The 21,851-nt window shown below is 43.2% G+C and overlaps 1 non-coding gene across 1 annotated transcript; it reads right to left on the reverse strand.

Moving 5' to 3' along the window:
- Positions 1-2,404: 2,404 nt before the first annotated feature.
- Positions 2,405-2,488, reverse strand: Trnas-gga. The gene is given in 2 exon segments: positions 2,405-2,439; positions 2,449-2,488. It is a non-coding gene; the product is annotated as a tRNA-Ser (tRNA).
- Positions 2,489-21,851: the final 19,363 nt, after the last annotated feature.

Here is a 21,851-nt window from a genome sequence, read left to right on the forward strand (position 1 = left end):
CCGTGGAAATTTGAGAAGATTCAATATGGACATGTGTTTGCGCTGGACCATCATTCTCTCCCACCTAAATTGTCCGTTTCACTGCTTCTGCACATTTCCAATCTTTATTTTGTTGAGAGAACATCGATTGTGTTGTGTGCATCTAGCAGGTGAAAAACGGGTGGAAGACACGTTTGCTGGTTCTCTAGACATGAGAAACACGTTAATTGGCCTTGTAAATTATAAGGATGATTTAGAATCTTTATATCACCGACATCGGTATTCACAATTGGAAATATTAGTTCCCTCTATTTTTTCGGGTTTTCACGTAAATGTCTCCGCAGACAAGATAAGCTACTACTTATTCAGTGGTTTACAGCACGCTCCTCCTCGCTGAAATTTTGGGTCTCTAGAAAAATAATTTCCAGTCTATATCTGCGGAATTATAGTGTGTAAGCATTACTCCTATGCAAGCGATATTGATATATCCTTGATATCGAGAAGTGTAGCGAAAATGGTGTAATATTCTGGTAAACCATGTGAAAATACATATGTTAATGTAATTCCAGAGTCTGGAGATGGGTGTAGAAAGGAAGCAAACAGGCAGGTCGGGTCCAGAAATGGTAGTGCTTTTGTGCAGACGGAAACCGACCCAGCCTTTGCACAACAGTTCAGAGAGTAACCCCAGAGTGCTGGGGGTGGTCTGGTCACACGTCGGGCCAGCGTGTATTTGGTGCAGAGGACTTGTGACCGTCTGCTGTAACGGATAACCTACCGAGCCCACGGGCAATATCTAGTGCTGCGAGGACTACATACGGTCCATGTACCTATGCTGCCTATCTTCGCAGTATATGTACGAGTGTCTGATGGTCGGTAACTATATGTAGGATACAGAGGTGGCGATTTCGCATTGCGCAGGGTACGAATTCTGGGTTTGATATGGTATTTGGTGATTTATAGCTAGGTTGGAGATCAGTTTCATGCTTAAATATTCAAGCTTCCATCCTCAGTGGCAGCGCAGTGCAATTGTGGAACTGTCTTTCCATATTGCACAGTCTGTAGACCACTTTTTCATGGTTTAACTGTACAAAATAGTTTTGCTGCTGAAAGTCTCGTCTGAAGAAAAAAAAAAAAAAAAAAGCGGCAGTGCTCCCAGATCAGCAACATCAGTAAATTGGTGGGTAAACTGAGTAAGAGCCAATCAGAATGCTCCAGTCATTCACAGGACAGCCTGTACAGAACGGTTCAAACAAGATAGGGGCAATGTATCTATGGTCAGTCCAGAGAGAAATGTGATGTCTTCTTTGTTCAAGTGTTCAAAGACAAATTGAAGCAGACCATGCATCTCTGGCGGAATGCTGTGCTTCATCTGACATTGTGGCATTATGTCATCTCTAGACCAGTAGCTGTAGGAAACCGAAAATTCCAACCATTTTTGTCTCCTGTAAGACAGTGCTTCGAATTCTGTTTGTGTAATTGTCCTGAGTTTCCTGTCGGTGCTTAGATAGTGCTCTCTTTCCAAACAACACGAATGCTTTTATGATAAATGGTGTTTTTGCAACCATGCACAGACATGATGAAGGCTTTCTGTGGTGAGAACATAAGTGAAACTCTTACTGTTTCTGAGACGTATGTTGAAAGCAAGATGTTACGATTTCCGGGAAGGATAACACATGATGGATGGGGTGGCTCATTAGGAGTATCAGGATGGATAGATTCGGCATCATTCTTGGCTATTTTCGTAAACAGGTCCTGCTAGGACCAGAATTTCCATGCAGACAGTCTGAAACATCACGAAAGCTCTTACAACAACAAAAGTGACCATTGACTATATCTGCGGCACTTTACGATTTCCTTGAAGGGTCGATACATAATGGACGGGCTGCCCCGTTAGGATCACTAAGAAGAATGCATTCTGTGCTGCTCTGGAAAGCATTGCAGAAAGATTTCTATAGCACATCCATATGGAGATTTGGCTTTTATTTACACAGACATGAGATGTCAGTATAACACTGACAATCTTTTAACTGCATATACAAGGGTTAATCGCTAGGTAAACATCTCGTGCCTACTCATCATCATGCCAGCAACGGTTCCTAGGTAAACACATGTGAGCGGCCAGAGGCGTCTTGCATGTGGGATGGCTGTCCTGTTAGGTTCGCTGGGAAGAATTCGTCCTATGTTCTTCTAGGATATTTTCGTAAATAGTTTCTGAAAGCATTGCAGCAGATTTCTATAGCACATCGAGAGGGAGACTTCGTTGAGACCACAGGTACAAGGCTATGCATCAGCAATGGTAAACATATGCATGGCCAAATGGTTCAAATGGCTCTGAGCGCTATGGGACTTAACTTCTGAGGTCATCAGTCCCCTAGAACTTAGAACTACTTAAACCTACCTAACCTAAGAACATCACACACATCCATGCCAGAGGCAGGATTCGAACCTGCGACCGCAGCTGTCGCGCAGTTCCAGACTGTAGCGCCTAGAACCGCTCGGCCACTCCGGCCGGATATGCATGGCGAGACGTGTCTCGCATGTGAGACTGGCGTATTATTTTCAGCTGTTTAATTGTTGTGAGTGTGTTTGCAGAGCGTTATGCATGCATTATTTTGACAATTTACGAGCTGTTTGCCTGTCTGTATATCAGTGTGCTGCATTATTTCGATAGTTTGGAGGCATGTAGGATGTACAATGTATTATTTGGACAGTTTATAATTAGCGAACGAGTTTGCACAGCGTTGTACATGCATTATTTTGATAATTTTATGCGTAGTGAGCATGTCTGTACATCAGTGTACGAGCAGTTTACATGTCTGTGGGCTACGTATTGTGATCCGAAGCACGTCAGGGCGACTGTTTTGTATCAGCGTAATAAAGAAATAAACTGTTTGAAATTATCCCTAAATAAATTATTCCAACTTCGTACTGGAAATAAATGAAGCACACTCCTTCCTCTCCAGCAGCCCAGCACAGGCTGAGTTCTTTTCCCGCGAATTTTAAGGAAGAGGTGGTGGTGGATGACATAGAGTAGTGGAGGTGTCCAAATTGACCTATTTTCCCACCGAAATTTATTGGAAGTAGCCCAACTGACCAATTTTCCAGCCAAAATTCGAACTTCCCACCATGACATTATTGCGGCATTGCCATATTTATCGAAACCATCTTGGATCCGTCATCTTGAATGAATTTGGAAACAATGCAACATTCGGTGGTGCCACCCTTGCCCTACTACTATCAACACCCTCTATAAATTTCAAGTTTCTATCCTTAATGGTTTTCGCTGAGTGATAATGAGTCGAGACAATGTTTTTATGTATACAGAAGATTGTTGCTGTTATTTCGCACTCAATAAAATGTTCTTCAGCATGATCAAAGGCAGGAGTTTCCTTTTATAAATGTGAGAGTTGTTTATGCATAACAGGAACATGTTTTATGTAAATTCGATGAAGTATTGAAACAATGATTTATATTTCTCGTTTTGAAGCGGTTTTTTATTTTACCTTTTTGTCGAAGAAATTATGTATTCTAGAGATGTATGATAAACTGCATTTTTTTTTCTACAGCATCCTCCTGTTTCATGTTGCACACCAACACTTTTCGAATAAAACATGAATTAAACACCGAAAGTTTCTATTCTGTTGTAAATAGTGTTTGTGTTTAAGTGAACTTGCTATTTCTAGGGTAATCTAGTGAGACATTGATCGCATACGCAAAGGAAGTGATCATTGTAAGGTAACGCCCAATAGTATGCAACACATCTAATGTGCGGGTGACGCAGATAGGACTTAACTGACCCAAGCTACTGAAGAAACTACCGTGGCTTACACTCACTTACGATGATCTACTGTAGGCTATGCTAGTCTTACAACTCTGGATATAATTCGTAACGATGGGTATGAATCAGTACGTAACAATGACACTTACTGTTGCGAAACTCCTACAAATGGCATTCATTTAGATGTCAATAACAGCAGAATTCTAGGCCTCTGACATTTATTTACATGTTAACAGCAGCTGAGATTGCTGAATTCTAGGCCCCTGTCCTCATGCTCTGCAAGATCGGTAGAAATATTAATGAATCAGGGCGCAAAAAATGTCTGTCAAGAGTGTGGCGCTTTATGTCGTACACACAGTACTATAGAAACTATACACAGAAAAACTAATAATATTTAGGCGGAACCATTCGAGAGATTGGCCTGAAAAATTATGCTTTTTGAACTGGAGACTCATACACTCCTGGAAATTGAAATAAGAACACCGTGAATTCATTGTCCCAGGAAGGGGAAACTTTATTGACACATTCCTGGGGTCAGATACATCACATGATCACACTGACAGAACCACAGGCACATAGACACAGGCAACAGAGCATGCACAATGTCGGCACTAGTACAGTGTATATCCACTTTTCGCAGCAATGCAGGCTGCTATTCTCCCATAGAGACGATCGTAGAGATGCTGGATGTAGTCCTGTGGAACGGCTTGCCATGCCATTTCCACCTGGCGCCTCAGTTGGACCAGCGTTCGTGCTGGACGTGCAGACCGCGTGAGACGACTCTTCATCCAGTCCCAAACATGCTCAATGGGGGACAGATCCGGAGATCTTGCTGGCCAGGGTAGTTGACTTACACCTTCTAGAGCACGTTGGGTGGCACGGGATACATGCGGATGTGCATTGTCCTGTTGGAACAGCAAGTTCCCTTGCCGGAGCAACAGTGTCCCTAATTTGCTGGGAAGTGGCGGTGCGGTCCCCTACGGCACTGCGTAGGATCCTACGGTCTTGGCGTGCATCCGTGTGTCGTTGCGGTCCGGTCCCAGGTCGACGGGCACGTGCACCTTCCGCCGACCACTGGCGACAACATCGATGTACTGTGGAGACCTCACGCCCCACGTGTTGAGCAATTCGGCGGTACGTCCACCCGGCCTCCCGCATGCCCACTATACGCCCTCGCTGAAAGTCCGTCAACTGCACATACGGTTCACGTCCACGCTGTCGCGGCATGCTACCAGTGTTAAAGACTGCGATGGAGCTCCGTATGCCACGGCAAACTGGCTGACACTGACGGCGGCGGTGCACAAATGTTGCGCAGCTAGCGCCATTCGACGGCCAACACCGCTGTTCCTGGTGTGTCCGCTGTGCCGTGCGTGTGATCATTGCTTGTACAGCCCTCTCGCAGTGTCCGGAGCAAGTATGGTGGGTCTGACACACCGGTGTCAATGTGTTCTTTTTTCCATTTCCAGGAGTGTATTATTCAGAATTGCAAAAGTCACGTACAATGAAAAATAAAAAATGCTTCTCAAAATACATAAAACTGAGACTCTGCATTAGCCAACAAGAAGAAGGGGACTCAAGAAATTGGATGAAAATAATCAGGAAATACGAGGCCTTCTGACGAGTAATGCCTCCTACATTTTTTATGAGAAAGGTCAGAAAGCTGTTTACGTAAATCAAATGTTACTAACGTTCTGCATTTGTATTCTTAATGTCTACACGTTTGCAGCCCTCTGCCACCAGAGGGCTTTGGGATGTAACATGGCAGTGCGTACAGTAAATTAAGTCAGCTCCGCACCGTCCCGACTTGGCAGAATCTAATTTTCATCTGTTCCTTCGACGACTTGTGTAATAGTGGTGAAGCGGCGCAAGCAGAGGTCCGTCAACAAAGGTACACATTGCATAGTGATGGTACAGCAGACTGTCCTCTCGCTGGCAGAAATGTGTGCGGCCGGCCGCGGTGGCCGTGCGGTTCTGGCGCTGCAGTCTGGAACCGCGAGGCTGCTACGGTCGCAGGTTCGAATCCTGCCTCGGGCATGGGTGTGTGTGATGTCCTTAGGTTAGTTAGGCTTAAGTAGTTCTAAGTTCTAGGGGACTTATGACCTAAGATGTTGAGTCCCATAGTGCTCAGAGCCAGAGCCAAATGTGTGCGTTGCCAAGCTGACTATGTTGAGAAATTGTATACATGAAGAATAAGGCGTAGTGTGTTTATAACATTAATTTTATTTAAATAACTTTAACACGTTTCACATAAAAAGTTATGGGGCATTACTTTTCAGAACGACCTCGTACTTCCTTCCAAGATACACTAAACAATTAGCTAATAAGGAAACTCATAAGTATACCAATATTTATTAAGATATGAAAGGCTAAAATAAAGGATTACACGTAACTTTAAAGGAAGTGTCCTTCTGTATTAATTAGTCAACTACAGTTCTACGAAACTCGCGTTGAAGGTACAACTGAAACAACAAAATGGATCGCAATAGTAAAAGGAGAATTTAAAGAAGCAGGTAATTAACAGCAAATACGTAGTCGGAAAATTCCCGCCTCCACAACTGACCCAGCAGAAAAGACCAGTTGGTCCGAGAATGAAAGTAATTTACACTCAAAGAAGTAACGTCAGTGGAACACCTGAAGTGTCGTTTGCTGCCCATCTACGTGAATTACGACAGTGGTGAGGTGAGCGCCTGGAGCGCTGGGGAGGGCGCCGGAGGCACCTCCGCCTCCAGAGAGGCTTCAGACGAGTCCAGTTCTTCCCGAAAATCCACTCACTTTCGCTTATTTCTGAAGTGTGCGGCACTTATAAAATGGATTCATTCTTTATCATCAAAAGTGATTAAATAATGCGTTTTTATATTCTCGATACTAGTAGCCGGTCTTCCTCACTTTTTAATAAATACTTTTATCTTGTGGATAAGAATAGCTATTACTTAGTTTTCCAACACGATTTTATTTTATTTTTTATGAAAACGCGTTGTTTCGTTTTATGCGTTATATTCCCCAAATACGTTTGTCCCTGAACGTAAAAGGTAGCAGGCAGCGAACCCCCTATCACAGAAAACTACGAGTAGTTGCTTTCCGAAGATGGGACGCTTGCACGCTTCCAACTAGGCTCGACACAGTGCGTTTAATACTGTAATAGAGAGCGAGGTGGTGCAGTGCTTAGCACACTGGACTCGCTTTCGTCAGGACGACGGTTCAAACCCGCGTCCGGTCATTCTCATTTAGATTTTCCGTGATTTCCGAAATTCGCTTCAGGAAAATGCCGGGATGCTTCCTTTGAAATGGCACGGCGCACTTCCTTCTCCATCCTCCCCTAACCCGATGGGACCGATGACCTCTCCGTTTGGTCCCCTCCCCGCGAATCAAGCAACCACCCAACAGTCACAGAAAAAATGTGAGCGTCTCAATATGAAACAAGTAACTACCACTTATTAAAATTATATTCAGTACAAATATTCAACCTAGCCTCATGTGTCGCTGGCCTTCCCACAGTTGTAACATCGGTTCCCATCAGATCGTCCAAGTTAAGCACTGGCAGGCCTGACTAGTACTAGCGTGGGTGACCGTCTGGATCTGCCGAGTGCTGTCGGCAGTTGGAGTGCGCCGCGCTGGATTAGCCGAGCGGTCTAGGGTGCTGCAGTCATGGGCTGTGTGGCTGGTCCCGGCGGAGGTTCGAGTCCTCCCTCGGGCATGGATGTGTGTGTTTGTCCTTAGGATAATTTAGGTTAAGTAATATGTAAGCTTAGGGACTGATGAACTTAGCAGTTAACTCCCGTAAGATGTCACACACATTTGAACATTTTTAAATTGGAGTGCCCTCAACCCTCGTGAACCAGACTCAGCACCTATTTGACCAGGAAGTATCGTCTAGGGTCACGATAACTGACAGTAGACGGGAGAGCGGGTTGCTGGCTATATGACCGTCCCCTCCGTAACTGCATCCAGCGACGCCCCCGTTTGAGGATGACATGGCGGCCGGTCGGTACTATTGGGCCTTCAAAGCTGATTCGGATGGAAACAGTTTAGTCTGACGTAGATGTGAGGCAGGGAAGTAAATTTCTGAGACGGGCAAGTACCGTTGCCTACGGTGACTATCTAATCCAACAGACATTCAGTAATAGAGTGCTGTCGGTTGACAGTCTATTAGTGCAAGCTCGATGGAAGTAAAACGCTTTCGCAATCGGCATTGTCTACCCGATAATCTGTCTTTGATTGGTGTTAGCTAGGAAACTATTGAGCAACTGGAACTAGCCGGCAGCTGGAGATGACTGGTCAGGAACTGTGGACCACAGATTGGCAGCTGCTCGGGTGAAGTTGTGCAGCCGCATTTATCTGCAATTGTGGAAGGATATACACCTGCGATGTGTTTTGAGGAGCTTTGAGGAAGTTGCGTGCCTGCTCTCACTTTACATCACATTTGTTTGTGACGGTAATATAGTCTTGCCACATGACTCACATTCCATATCTATGTACAGTATGGCAATTGCCAACACTACAGAAAGAGAACAGACACGTCAATGACCGCAGGGATAGTTCATAAGTTCATTAAAAAAAATGGGCACAATGCAGGTCTGATCTCGTATTTCCTGCTCCGCGGTCCTACACCGTTACTACACAACCACGAGGCGGTGGCAGTAGAACTCGCTCGATGTAGCTTTTCTTCAACTCGGACCGGTCACTATTTTGTTCTTTTTAATAGTCCAGTACACCTTGTTCCTGTTTGATGCTCGATCTGGGTTGAGTTTTCGAGGGGCTGTCCACAGGGCCAGTTTACCACTAAATCTGAGAGGGGTGCAGTGGTCGGCTTCCCGTCTGTTCTGTTACGATCGCCACGTTCTCTCCTCACATGGACTACACTGCGGGAACGGAGGCGTGTGCGGGCAGGCTGCACGGCGCCCTGCCTCACATGATTTTATGGAAAGAATTCGGTAAAAGAATTCTATTCTCCTCTATCTCATAGTGTCAGTCGTCAGCTTAACGATGCAGTGGCTGTCACCTCATTAATGATCATATCTCTCTATATTAAGTGAGGTTCTGTGAGAAATCCAAATACTTTGCAATGAAAACCAGGGATTGCTATGAATTTATATTTGGTGCGTCTTTCACCATATATTGCTGTGTACAAAAGGGAGCTAACTTGTTGAATATTTCTTTAAACTTGAGATCTGTATCCATCACCAGCCTGAGAAAATTTGTTGTATGTAGCGTACTCACTAACGAAATCTGGCGTTGGTGGGCTGTGCCAGAGGACAACTGACGCGAGTGCGACAGCAGGACTTGGCCTGCAGCGCCTCTCCGGGGTTCATCACTTTTATCGATTCGACCCTGGATGACTGGATGACTGGAAAATCGTGGCGTGGTCAGGTGAGTCCCGTTGTCTGTTCGCTTGGGCTGACGGGAGCGTTCGAGTGTGATGCACTGCACGAAGCCATGGACCCGAGTTGCCAACAAGGCACCGTGAAAGATGGTGGTGGCTACGTAATGGTGTGAAGGTCTGTGTCCTCTGGTCCAACTCAACTTATCATTGACTCAAAATGGTTATGCTCGGCTACTTGGAGACCATTTACAGCCACTCATAGACTTCGTGTTCCCAAACAATGTTAGAATTGTGACCAGGCCGCAATTGTCGCGATTGGTTTTCCCAAATAACGATGGCATTTTTATCGATAACAATGCGCCACGTACCGCGACGCGGTTGTTCACGACTTGTCTGGGAATCATTCTGGACTTCTGACTGGTTTGATGCGAGCCGCCACGAACTTGTCTCCTGTGCCAACTTCTCTATCTCAGAGAAGCGCTTGCAGCCTACAGGGGATAGGCAAAATAATGTGAACAGTGGTAGTAATGGGGTGGTTGTGTTTGACAGTCCACATCACAGGTAAGGCACGTATCGTGCTGGACTGTGCGTGTTCAATGCAGACTAGGCATCAGTGCAGGCTCTTTACGTGAAGTGCACACTTCGTATTTACATTCAGAGGCCGAGGTCGGAGTGCAATGAAAGGCCTAACAGAGTTCCAAAGAGGGCAGATTGTGGGGGCCCGATTAGCTGGAGCATCCGTAACCAACACAGTCAACTTATTGAATGTTTCAAGAGCAACTGTTTCAACAGTCATGACATCACCGTGTAAACGTAACAGTGGGCACGAATTAAAACTAAATGACAGAGATTGCCGTACGCTAACACGAATTGTGTCAAAACAACACAAAACTGCAGCGGCTAAAGTGACTGCAGAGCTCAATAGCCATCTATCGACGGAAGTCCGCCGAGAACTCCGCAAAGCGAATATTGATGGACAAGCTGCTATACCGAAACCATTAGTGACGACAACCAACGCAAAGAAGCGTAAAAAATGGGGTCAGGAGCATAAATCCTGGACGGCTCATCACTGGAAACACGTCATATGGCCCCACGAGTCAACGTTTCCGTTATTGCGTCTGGGTTTACGTCTGGAGAACCCAAAAGAAGATTACAATCCTGATTGCTTGATTCCAACGGTTGGAAGTCCGATGGCGTGGGGTAGCCATATCATGATATTCTGCTGGTACCATAATTACTCTCAAAGCCAACGATTATGTAAAAATTTTATGTGATCAGGTCCAGCCCATGATTCAAATGTTGTTACCCAAAAATGATGCCATACTTCAGGACGATAATGCACCCATTCACACAGCCAGGACAGTAAAATCGTGGTATGAGGAGCATGCTACTTAACTGCACCGTCTTCCCTGGCCAGCACATTATCCGGACTTGAACATTATCTAACCATTGTGGCCGGTACTGGAGCGCAGACTCCGCAGCACATTTCCGCCTCCCTCGTCAGTACAGGAGTTAGAAGAGGCTCTGATCGAAGAGTGGCATAACATTCCACTGGAGACTATACGATCATCATATGCTAGTATTCCAAGAAGAATTGCAGCTCTATTACGGGCGAATGGGGGTCGAACCCCTTATTAGTAAACCATTGCCAGGTAAGTACAGATGTTCACGTTATTTTGCCTATCCCCTGTACGTCCTCCGTTATTTGCTGGCTGTATTCCAATCTCCGTTTTCCTCTACAGTATTTACCTTCCATGCTCTCCCTAATGCCATAGAAGTCATTCCCTCATGTCTTAACAGATGTGCTATCATCCTGTCCCCTCCTCCTCAGTGTTCTTCGCATATTCTTTTCCTTTCTGATTCTGCGCAGAGCATCCTCATTGATTAGCTTATCAGTCCACATAATTTTCAACATTCGTCTGTAGCACTACATCTCAAATGCTTCGATTCTCTTCTGTTCCGGTTTTCCCACAGTCCATGTTTCGCTACCGTACACTGCTGTACTCCAGACGAACATTCTCAGAATTTTCTTCCTCAAATTAAAGAATCCTAACGAACATTTATTGGACATAATCGGGCATGTGGAGCATTTTCGCAATTGTTGAGTCATTACCACGACAACTACCTGCACTACGCGGGGGAAAAGGGGTCCGCCACGATATTAGGGGGTAGCCCATGACTTTTGTCACAATCTTCGCAATTAAATTTGCATTCAATTGGAAATTTGACATAGTGTCTTTACTGGATAAATCTATTTCGAAATATAGATCAGCAGCAATTTTTTAATTCTGACACATTGGCAGTAGTGATAGCAAATCTGTATTTGCGGGTTGAACTGTGCATCTGAAAATTTTTCATAGACATAATTCCAGGTGGAGTTGAGTGTCATACTTTTCTTTAAAACACTGCAATTTTATTTTCAGAACTCCCATTAAGAGAAAATAATATTCAATCTTCCAATCGATGTAAAAAATATAATTTGAAAACAATGAAGTTTCCTCACAAGTTACAAAATGCCACCACAGTACTTTGTGGGAGACACAATAGTGAAAGAAGGTGAATAAATAAATTTATAAATCCCTATTATCATTTGGAGGGTTTTATATTGTAGAGTATGGAATATTGTTTAAACAATTGAGACATTGTGTAGAATATTGTTTATTTAACCAATTTAGGGGATTCAGGGCATTGTATGGAATATACGGAAATTGGAATATTGTTTATTTATTTAAAAAAATGAGTTTGTGGGGGTTGGGTTTCTCTTGGCTCATCATTCCTTGATGTCTGGAAACATGTAGGTCCTGTAAGAAGTAATTACATGGAATAAACATGATGTCCACCCCATGAACCATGGATCTTGCCGCTGGTGGGAAGGCCTGCGTGCCTCAGCGATACAGATAGCCGTACCGTAGGTGCAACCACAACGGATGGGTATCTGTTGAGAGGCCAGACAAACGTGTGGTTCCTGAAGAGGGGCAGCAGCCTTTTCAGTAGTTGCAGGGGCAACAGTCTGGATGATTGACTAATCTGGCCTTCTAACACTAACCAAAACAGCCTTGCTGTGCTGGTACTGCAAACGGTTGAAAGCAAGGGGAAACTACAGCAATAATTTTTCCGGAGGGCATGCAGCATACTGTATAGTTAAATAATGATGGCGCCCTCTTGGGTAAAATATTCCGGAGGTAAAAGAGTCCCCCATTCGGATCTCCGGGCGGGGACTACTCACGAGGACGTTGTTATCAGGAGAAAGAAAACTGGCGTTCTAAGGTTCGGAGTGTGGAATGTCAGATCCCTTAATTGGGCAGGTAGGTTAGAAAGTTTAAAAATGGAAATGGATAGGTTAAAGTTAGATATGGTGGGAAATAGTGAAGTTCGGTGGCAGGAGGAACAAGACTTCTGGTCACGTGAATGCAGGGTGATAAATACAAAATCAAATAGGGGTAATGCAGGAGTAGGTTTAATGGTGAATAGGAAAACATGAATGTGGGTAATCTACTACAAACAGCATAGTGAACGACTTATTGTGGCCAAGATAGATACGAAGACCACGCCTACCACAATAGTGCAAGTTCATATGCCACCTAGCTCTGCAGATGACGAAGAGATTGATGGAACGTATGATGAGATAAAATAAATTATTCAGATAGTGAAGAGAAACGAAAATTTAATAGTCATGGGTGATTGGAACTCGAGTGTAGGAAAAGGGAGGGAAGGAAACGTAGTAGGTGAATGTGGATTGGGGTTAAGAAATGAAACAGGACGCTGCTGGTAGAATTTTGCACAGAGCATAACTTGATCATAGCTAACACTTGGTTCAAGAATCATAGAAGAAGGTTGTATACATGGAAGAAGCCTGGAGATACTGACAGGATTCAGATAGATTATATAATGGTAAGACAGAGATTTAGGAACCAGGTTTTAAATTGTAAGACTATTCCAGGGACAGATGTGGGCTCTGACCACAGTCTATTGGTTATGAACTCTAGATTGAAACTAAAGAAGCTGCAAAAAGGTGGGAATTTGAGGAGATGGGACCTGGATAAACTGAAAGAACCAGAGGTTGTAAAGAGCTTCAGGGAGAGCATTAGGGAACGATTGACAAGAATGGGGGAAAGAAATACAGTAGAAGAAGAATGGATAGCTTTGAGAGACGAAATAGGGAAGGTAGTAGAGGATCAAGTAGGTAAAAAGACGAGGGCTATTAGAAATTCTGGGCTAACAGTAGATATATTGAATTTAATTGATGAAAGGAGAAAATATAAAAATGCAGTAAATGAAGGAAGCAAAAAGGAATACAAACGTCTCAAAAATGAGATCGTCAGGAAGTGCAGAATGACTAAGCAGGGATGGCTAGAGGACAAATGTAAGGATGTAGAGGCTTATCTCACTAGGGGTAAGATAGATACTGCCTACAGGAAAATTAAAGAGACCTTTGGAGAGAAGAGAGCCACTTGTATCAATTTCAAGAGCTCAGATGGAAACCCAGTTCTAAGCAAAGAAGGAAAAGCAGAAAGGTGGAAGGAGTATATAGAGGGTCTATACAAGAGAGATGTTCTTATGGACAATATTATAGAAATTGAAGAGAATGTAGATGAGGATGAAATGGGGGATATGATACTGCGTGAAGAGTTTGACACAGCACTGAAAGACCTAAGTCGAAACAAGGCTCAGAAGTAGCCAACATTCCATTAGAACTACTGACAGCCTTGGGAGAGCCAGTCCTGACAAACTCTACCATCTGGTGAGCAAGATGTATGAGACAAGCGAAATACCCTCAGACTTCAAGAAGAATATAATAATTCCAACCCCAAAGAAAGCTGGTGTTGACAGATGTGAAAATTACCGAACTATCAGTTTAATAAGCCACTGCTGCAAAATACTAAGACGAATTCTTTACAGACGAATGGAAAAACTGGTAGAAGCCGACCTCTGGGAAGATCAGTTTGGTTTCCGTAGAAATGTTGGAACATCTGAGGCAATACGGACCCTATGACTTATCTTAGAAAATAGATTAAGGAAAGGTAAACCTACGTTTCTAGCATTTGTAGACTTAGAGAAAGCTTTTGACAATGTTGACAGGAATACTCTCTTACAAATCCTGAAGCTGGCAGGGCTAAAATGCAGGAAGCGAAAGGCTATTTACAATTTGTACAGAAACCAGATGCCAGTTATAAGAATCGAGGGGCACGAAAGGGAAGCAGCCGTTGGGAAGGGAGTGAGACAGGGTTGTAGCCTTTCCCCGATGTTATTCAATCTGTGTATTGAGAAAACAGTAACGGAAACAAAAGAAAAATTTGGAGTAGAAATTAAAATCTACGGAGAGGAAATAAAAACTTTGAGGTTGGCCGTTGACACTGTAATTCTGTCAGAGACAGAAAAGGACCAGGAAGAGCAGCTGAATGGAATGGACATGTTTTTTAAAGGAAGATATAAGATGAACATCAACAAAAGAGAAACGAGAATAATGGAATGTAGTCGAATTAAATCGGGTGATGCTGCTGTAATTTGATTAGGAAATGAGACGCTTAATGTAGTAAATGGCTATTGCTATTTGGGGAGGAAAATAACTGATGATGGTCGAAGTAGAGAGGATATAAAATGTGGACTGGCAATGGCAAGGAAAGCATTTCTGAAGAAGAGAAATTTATTGACATCGAGTATAGATTTAAGTCTCATGAAGCTGTTTCTGAAAGTATTTGTGTGGAGTGTAGCCATGTATAGAAGTGAAACATGGACGATAAATAGTTTAAACAAGAAGAGAATAGAAGCTTTCGAAATGTGGTGCTACAGGAGAATGCTGAAGATTAGATGGGTAGATCACATAACTAATGAGGAGGTATTGAGTAGAATTGGGGAGAAGAGGAGTTTGTGGCACAACTTGACGAGAAGATGGGACCGGTTGGTAGGACATGTTCTGAGGCATCAAGGGATCACCAATTTAGTATTGGAGGGCTGCGTGGAGGGTAAAAATCGCAGAGGGAGACCAAGAGATGAATACACTAAGCAGATTCAGAAGGATGTAGGTTGCAGTATGTACTGGGAGATGAAGAACCTTGCAAAGGATAGAGTAGCATGGAGAGCTGCATCAAACCAGTCTCAGAACTGAAGACCACAACAACAACAACAAACATGATGCATAACCTAATGTTCGGTTCTGTACTCGGAGTGTCTTAACCTAATGGTTGGGCCTTTGTCGGCACTTAACCTATTGTTCTGTTAAGTGGTTTCCATGTCACCCCGATTTCCTTAAAATATTCTACCGCCAATGATACCAAATTAAGTAATTAGTTGTGTCCTCCATCCATTTTCTGGTACACTTCTCGAATTTCACATGCTTTTGAAAGCTATTTCTAGCGCATTCTTCTTTGCCACACACTCCTTAAACACCCCTTAAACTTTTGTCCTGCGTTTTACATAAAAATTATGCAAATTAACCAGTGTTCTGCACTTTACCTGCTGTTCTGCTCCGTGTCACCCACTCACGCACTCCCTCCCATTAACTACTGTACTGCTAACACCACATTGATATAAAAGATTTTTGCAAATTAATTAAATCAGTATTCTTCACATGTATGGGGTAGCTTCTCCTAATTCACACCATCCTTTTGGTTGGTGAAATCGATGGAATATAGCTTAAACAAAAGATTTCTTATAAAAAACACATCCCGCCACTCGACAGCCGCAAAGCCGCCACCCCCGCCGCAACCGCCGCTACTGCCGCGAACCGCCGCCGGACGGAGGTGAAAGTTGTTTCTATTTTCGAGTATACAGTCAGTGTTGTGCCGACGTCGCAGAACTCCAAGGCGCGCTCACGCTGGTCCCATACGCGATGACGCATAACTGTGATACGGTCCAGCACCGAGAGAGGTGTTCCAATGCTTCCTGGAATAGCACAGGGTGCATGGTTCCTCGTGCAACATGAGAGACACGTCTAATCCAGTTTAACTGCGCAACGTGACTGACGCAACGCCGCGAAGTGTGCGCGCGTAGCTGCAAACCCTCGCAAGAGCATCTAACAGGATTCTCAATCTTATACTGATGTCACATGACTATGTAAAAAATTAGAACTGAGTCGACTTCGCGGAAATAGTATAGTGTTCCGGAAATAGTTAACGCTCGCTTTCTTGATGTCCCAACTTGTATGCACGAAAATTCTTGCCCTAACGGGACCTGTTTACGAAAACAACGCAGAATAACGTCGAATGCAGTCTTCCTCATGGACCTAACGTGCTACCTAGTCCATCACGTGTTACCCCACCTGCTTTCAACACACACAAAGGATGTGAATGAATCGATCATAATGATTGGCTCTTATCGAAATTACCCGCCGCATTACTGTTGCCACTGGTATCGAAGCACCATCCGCCTTTTTTGCTTCTGCAGACGAGACTTTCAGTGGTTAATTTACACAGATCGCCATACTGGACTGGCAATTAAATCTTACAAACTACCATACATACCGTCAAATACGGAAAGATTCTTACTCATTTACACTGTTCTTCCACCGAGGACAGGAACCTGAATATTAGTGTGCGAAACCGATCTCCAACCCTGCAATATATGACTGTGTACTGTATCGATGCTGTAAACATACAATTCGTATCCTGTGCCAAACAAACTAATCCCTTTTACATTCGTACATGTACCACAAGGACGGACAGTACCGTATATATACTCCTCACAGCACTAGATATTTTCCCGCAGCTGACGATCACATGTCATCCAGCCCCAATGCGCGAGCAGAGCACTCTCAGCGGACCGAAGTCACTCTCAGAGCTTTTCTACAAATTCGGGATCGTTTCCTCTCGGCACAAACATGTTACTGTTTCTGCTCTAAGCCTGCATCCTTGCTTGCTCGCATTTCTACACACATCTCCAGACTTGGGAATAACAAGAACAAATGTATTTTCACATGGTTCGCCATAATATTATACCATTTTCGCGGTCCTTCTTGATATCAAGCACTAGGCATCATCCTACTGATCGCTAGTGCAATATAATTCTCAAGATATAGACAGGAAATTATTTCTCCAGAAACCCGAAATTTTAGCTAGGTGGGGCGTGCTGTAAGCCACTGACTAACTAGAAACTTGTCACGTCTGTGAAGACATTTGCTCGGCAACTCGAAACAAATAGAGGAAACTGATATTTCCACTCTCGTACACTGGTGTCGGTGATGTAGTAGATTCCAGATCATCCCTATAATTTACAAGGCCAACTAAAGTAGTTCTCATGTCTAGAGAACTGGCAAATCTGTCTTCCACACACTAGATGCACACACCACAGTCGATCTTGCCTCAACTATATAAAGGCGCAAAACGTGCAGAAGCAGACAAGTGAGGGAATAACGATCTAGTGCAAAAGCACATCCATATTCAGTGTTCTCAGATTTCCACGCAGTCACGAAAGCTATCTAACACGTACTAAGTATTACTTCACTTTTCGGTCGTCTACAGGACAACATGGTTAATTCATCTACATTCCTACACTCCAACAGGCATCCCCAGTCTGACTATTCCTACCCTCCATAGGATACGTGAATGACCCCCACACAAGTCACTGGCACTGCAGGCCGACCACGCTCAGGTAGAGTGTTTATCCTAAGAAATCGGTCACATATATATTTTATCCCTGTACTTACAACTAAATGTTACGATCGCTGTCTCAGTTGAATGACATTTGACAATGAGCAAAGTATCGGAAATACACTCTGTTGATGGCTATGGCTCTGGAAATAGAAATATCAGTACCATTCTTATGACTTGACATACTCTTCCCATGCTATCACAGTACTCCACATCAAATTCACACATTCCTTACAACTGGACATAGTCATTTCCTTTGCACATGTCAGAACACAAACAAGTACTTTATAAGCCTGATGCTCAGTGCTAACATATCACACAGCCCCTACTACAAAGTATAACACTTCGTCAATAACTGCTTCCTGTTGTGAAATCCTTCCTCTCCACCAATTTCCATATATTACATACAATGCCTTGAATCCTCTAAATTGTTTAAATAAACAAAATTCCAACCAATGTCTAAATTGCTGAAACAATATTCCATACATTACAATCGAATACCCTCCAAATGATCGATCAACAGAGTCTTTTTACCGCCAATTTCTAGGAAGAGGTGCTGGTCGGATGACTTAGGTTAGTGGACGTGACCTTTTTCCCCACTATTTTCTTAGGTTGATAGAGGTTGCATTGTCCTGATACAATTTGAACTTCGCACCAGGGGACATGGCAGGGGGTGTGTCACTTTCCCACCAGAGAGTTTGACTAATTGATCTACTTAATTGTCAATCAAATTGATAAGAATGAGATGGAAGCATATTCCAATTATTCAGACCTGAAAGTGAACCTGTAGCAGTGAGGGGGAGGGTGTTGTGGGGGGGGGGGGGCGGGTGTGGGGGGGGGGGGGAGGGGAGAATGGGTTAAGTGCCTGTCAATCAAAAGGAAAAGGGGATGACATGGAAAAGCACTTAATAGAACAATAGGTTAAGTACCTGTTAATCAAAAGGAAATGGGGGTGACATAGAAAAGCACTTAACAGAGCAATAGGTTAAGTACCTGTCAATCAAAGGAGAACAATAGGTTTGCCTCTGAGTGTATACCTGCCCCTGATGTAGGCAACTCGCACTAACAAAATGCACCGGTATGAACATAGTCCACTACTAAGGGTTACGATGGATCTTCATTCCACATGTTGTCAAAATATATGTTAGCAGCACACACACACACACACACACACACACACACACACAAAATGTTCATGTTAAGTGTTACAATGCAACCTGCACATCTTAGCATGTCTTAGATGCCTTTCAAAATATGCAAAGCGAGTAGACATTTTGTTCTGAGGCTATGTTAATCATATGCACAGAGACCGAATTATGAGTACTTGATGCTTTTAGAAGTTTTTTAATGATGTTTCACCTCACCAGACACCATTTTACGGAGGAAGTAGTGTAGCACAGCATTTGGGTGGTAATTAGGTTGGGCTGGAGAAGGGGTCCGAGGGGTTGCAAGATTTATTTTACTAAACAACAATTTAAAATACCATAGCACATATGGAAACAGCAACCTATTGCAGTAATTAACTTCAGATAACAGATAAATAGAGTAAGAAAATTATTAATCCCATAGTAGCTTGATGAGTTCCTGTGTGTGTTTTGATTCACCGCGAAGAGCATGTTGAGTGCACATTCCGTTGGGGGATTATTCGTGTTTGTATTTGTATGTTGTTCGCCGTGTTACAGAACGACTACACAGTCGTCCTGATAATGAAATTTTGAGAGTTCATTACAGCTAAGAAATACTGCTAGTGCTGAATCGTGGTGAACAAAAGAAATGGAACCGTTGTACAAGGCGTAAGCTGTGGAGAATCACGCCCATTTTCCCCACTACAGTACCGTCAAATGGGAAAGGACTCAACAATTTTGGACTTAAATATATTTTGGACCTAAAACTTAAATATTTCTGAAAACAATAAAATTAATATATCGGTTTTTCTTTCAGAGATGTAGTAATAAAAGCTCTAGCAGATCGGAAAATTAGGAAAAAGAACTGCATTAATGTCGTCCCCCACAGGGTGAATTTGATTCATTATCTATTATGTGATAATTGTGGATACTTTATAACTCTAGCGTGACTAACTGTTCAGAGGCTATCAGTAACTGAAAAATAAATGTGAAGATATACTTTAATTTTATTAGTAATATCAGAGTAATATGCAGAATGAATTTCAGGATAAAAATGTTATCATACATTTGCTTTATATGATTCTAAGAAAACTCACACACAAAAGCGTGTTCACTGTGCAATTCAACATCAAAAGAAAAATCCCCATTTCTTCGAACTACTTTGTCAAATTTCATTACTTCAGAAACCTCGTCTATACCGATACCATCAATTATGTGGAGGAATTTAACATCTAGTGTGGTAAGAACTTTCTCCACATAGTGTTCCTCTGTTCTCTTGATGCCATATTGAAGTAGCTGTCCTTTGCCGACGAGGAATGCCTTTGATATACCGGTGTGTCGAAGGTTAGCGGCAGAAAGCGGAAATCATCGAGGAGTCCCTTCAGGAGAGCGTGAACACTACCTGGTCACCTCGTGTTTCACCATGACGGTCGTGAATCCTGTTTATCAGAATTCCTTTTGGAATTTTATGAACTTTACTGCCCTTGTTAATGATTATTTATCAATTTAAAATTTCTGTGAGAGACAGTTCAAAATATTTCTTGAGTTAACACGATTTACGTTTGTACACAAATGGCATTTTTACAATGACAACTCTTATGGTCTCAGTTGTATGATGCAACAAACAGAACCGTGGTCTACGTGACAAATTCACGAGTTAACAAGCAGACACTTGAAACAACAATTTCCTAACCCCACCAGTAGACTACAATAGACATTTGTCGCTGCATCCATCGTGTCACATTGTTGCTGGGTTTATTAGGTCACATAGTCGCCGCTATCACGAATATTTGTTCATAAAAGAAGAGCTTGAAGAAAGATGGTCTTAACTCAAGATTTGTCAGGTGGTGAACTTAACCCCGATTCCTCCAAGAATTTGTAACGTTTTCTTTATGCGGCTTGTCATATTTTATCTGTAGTTCACTGTTGTTATTTGGGTTTAAATGTTCTTACTATGTTATTTGGAGATAGTAAGCGGAGCTGTGGGCGTTAGAAAATGGAGTTCCAAGTAAAGAAATCGGAAAATTTCCGACATGTTCTTCTGTTTGAGTTCAGTAGAGGGTTGGCAGCAGCAGAGCCAGAACATTTGCGCCGTTTATGGGGAAAATGCTATTGGCAGAGCATGACAAGAAAATGGTTTTCTTGTTTTAAGGAGGATGGTTTTGATATTAGTGACGCCTTCTAAGTTTGATGAAGATCGTTGAAACGTATGAACCCACAACGAAGTGGTATATCTGAAACTGTGATCATTCCACCACCATGCGACATTTTGCATGCAGTGGGGAAGGTTCAAAAATCGGGTGTTTGGGTACCGCACGCTCTAAGCCAGAATCACAAAAATGAGCGGACGGCCACATATGCATTTCTGGCTGGTCGTCACCAGTTAGTTCTCGAACAACATCGATCGCTCCTATCCAGTATCGTTACTGGTGACGAGAAATGAAGTCTTTATGTTAACACAAGGAAAATAAAGGAATGGTTGAGCGCAAACAAAGCAGCAACTCCCCACACCGAGACCTGCGTCCGTCGACAAAAGATAATCTTGTGCATCTGGTGTAACAGCGACGGTGGGGTGTAACGAACGATGCCTGCGGACAGTTATTGTCAACAGCGGAGGCGTGTTGCAGATACAGTCCGTGATCAGCGACCACGAAGACTGCGTGAAGTGATGCTACTCCAAGATCATTTACGCCCGTATTCTGCTAGGCAGACAAAAAACGCTGTACAGGAGGTGGGTTGGGAAGTCATTCCGCACGAAACTAATTCACCTGATCTTGCGCCCTCAGATTTTTATCTTTCCGCTCTCTGTCGAACACCCTTCGAGGATCGTCCTTTCCGGATGAAAATGAGCTCCGAACACGGCTCGACGAGTTATTCGCCTCAAAGCAGCATGATGTTTACAGTCGCGGAATCGAGAAGCCACCCCAGCATTGGCAAATTATTGGAAATAGTGAAGAAGAATATATCATCGACGGCTAAGGCCTCTGTTATTTGTATCTGTTATGTATATTAAACTTATGCTAAAACGCTTCGAACTTGTGCACCAACCTCATATAATACAATAA

The sequence above is a fragment of the Schistocerca americana genome, chromosome 3 (genome assembly GCF_021461395.2).
Source record: "Schistocerca americana isolate TAMUIC-IGC-003095 chromosome 3, iqSchAmer2.1, whole genome shotgun sequence".
In the NCBI taxonomy this organism is placed as follows: domain Eukaryota; kingdom Metazoa; phylum Arthropoda; class Insecta; order Orthoptera; family Acrididae; genus Schistocerca; species Schistocerca americana.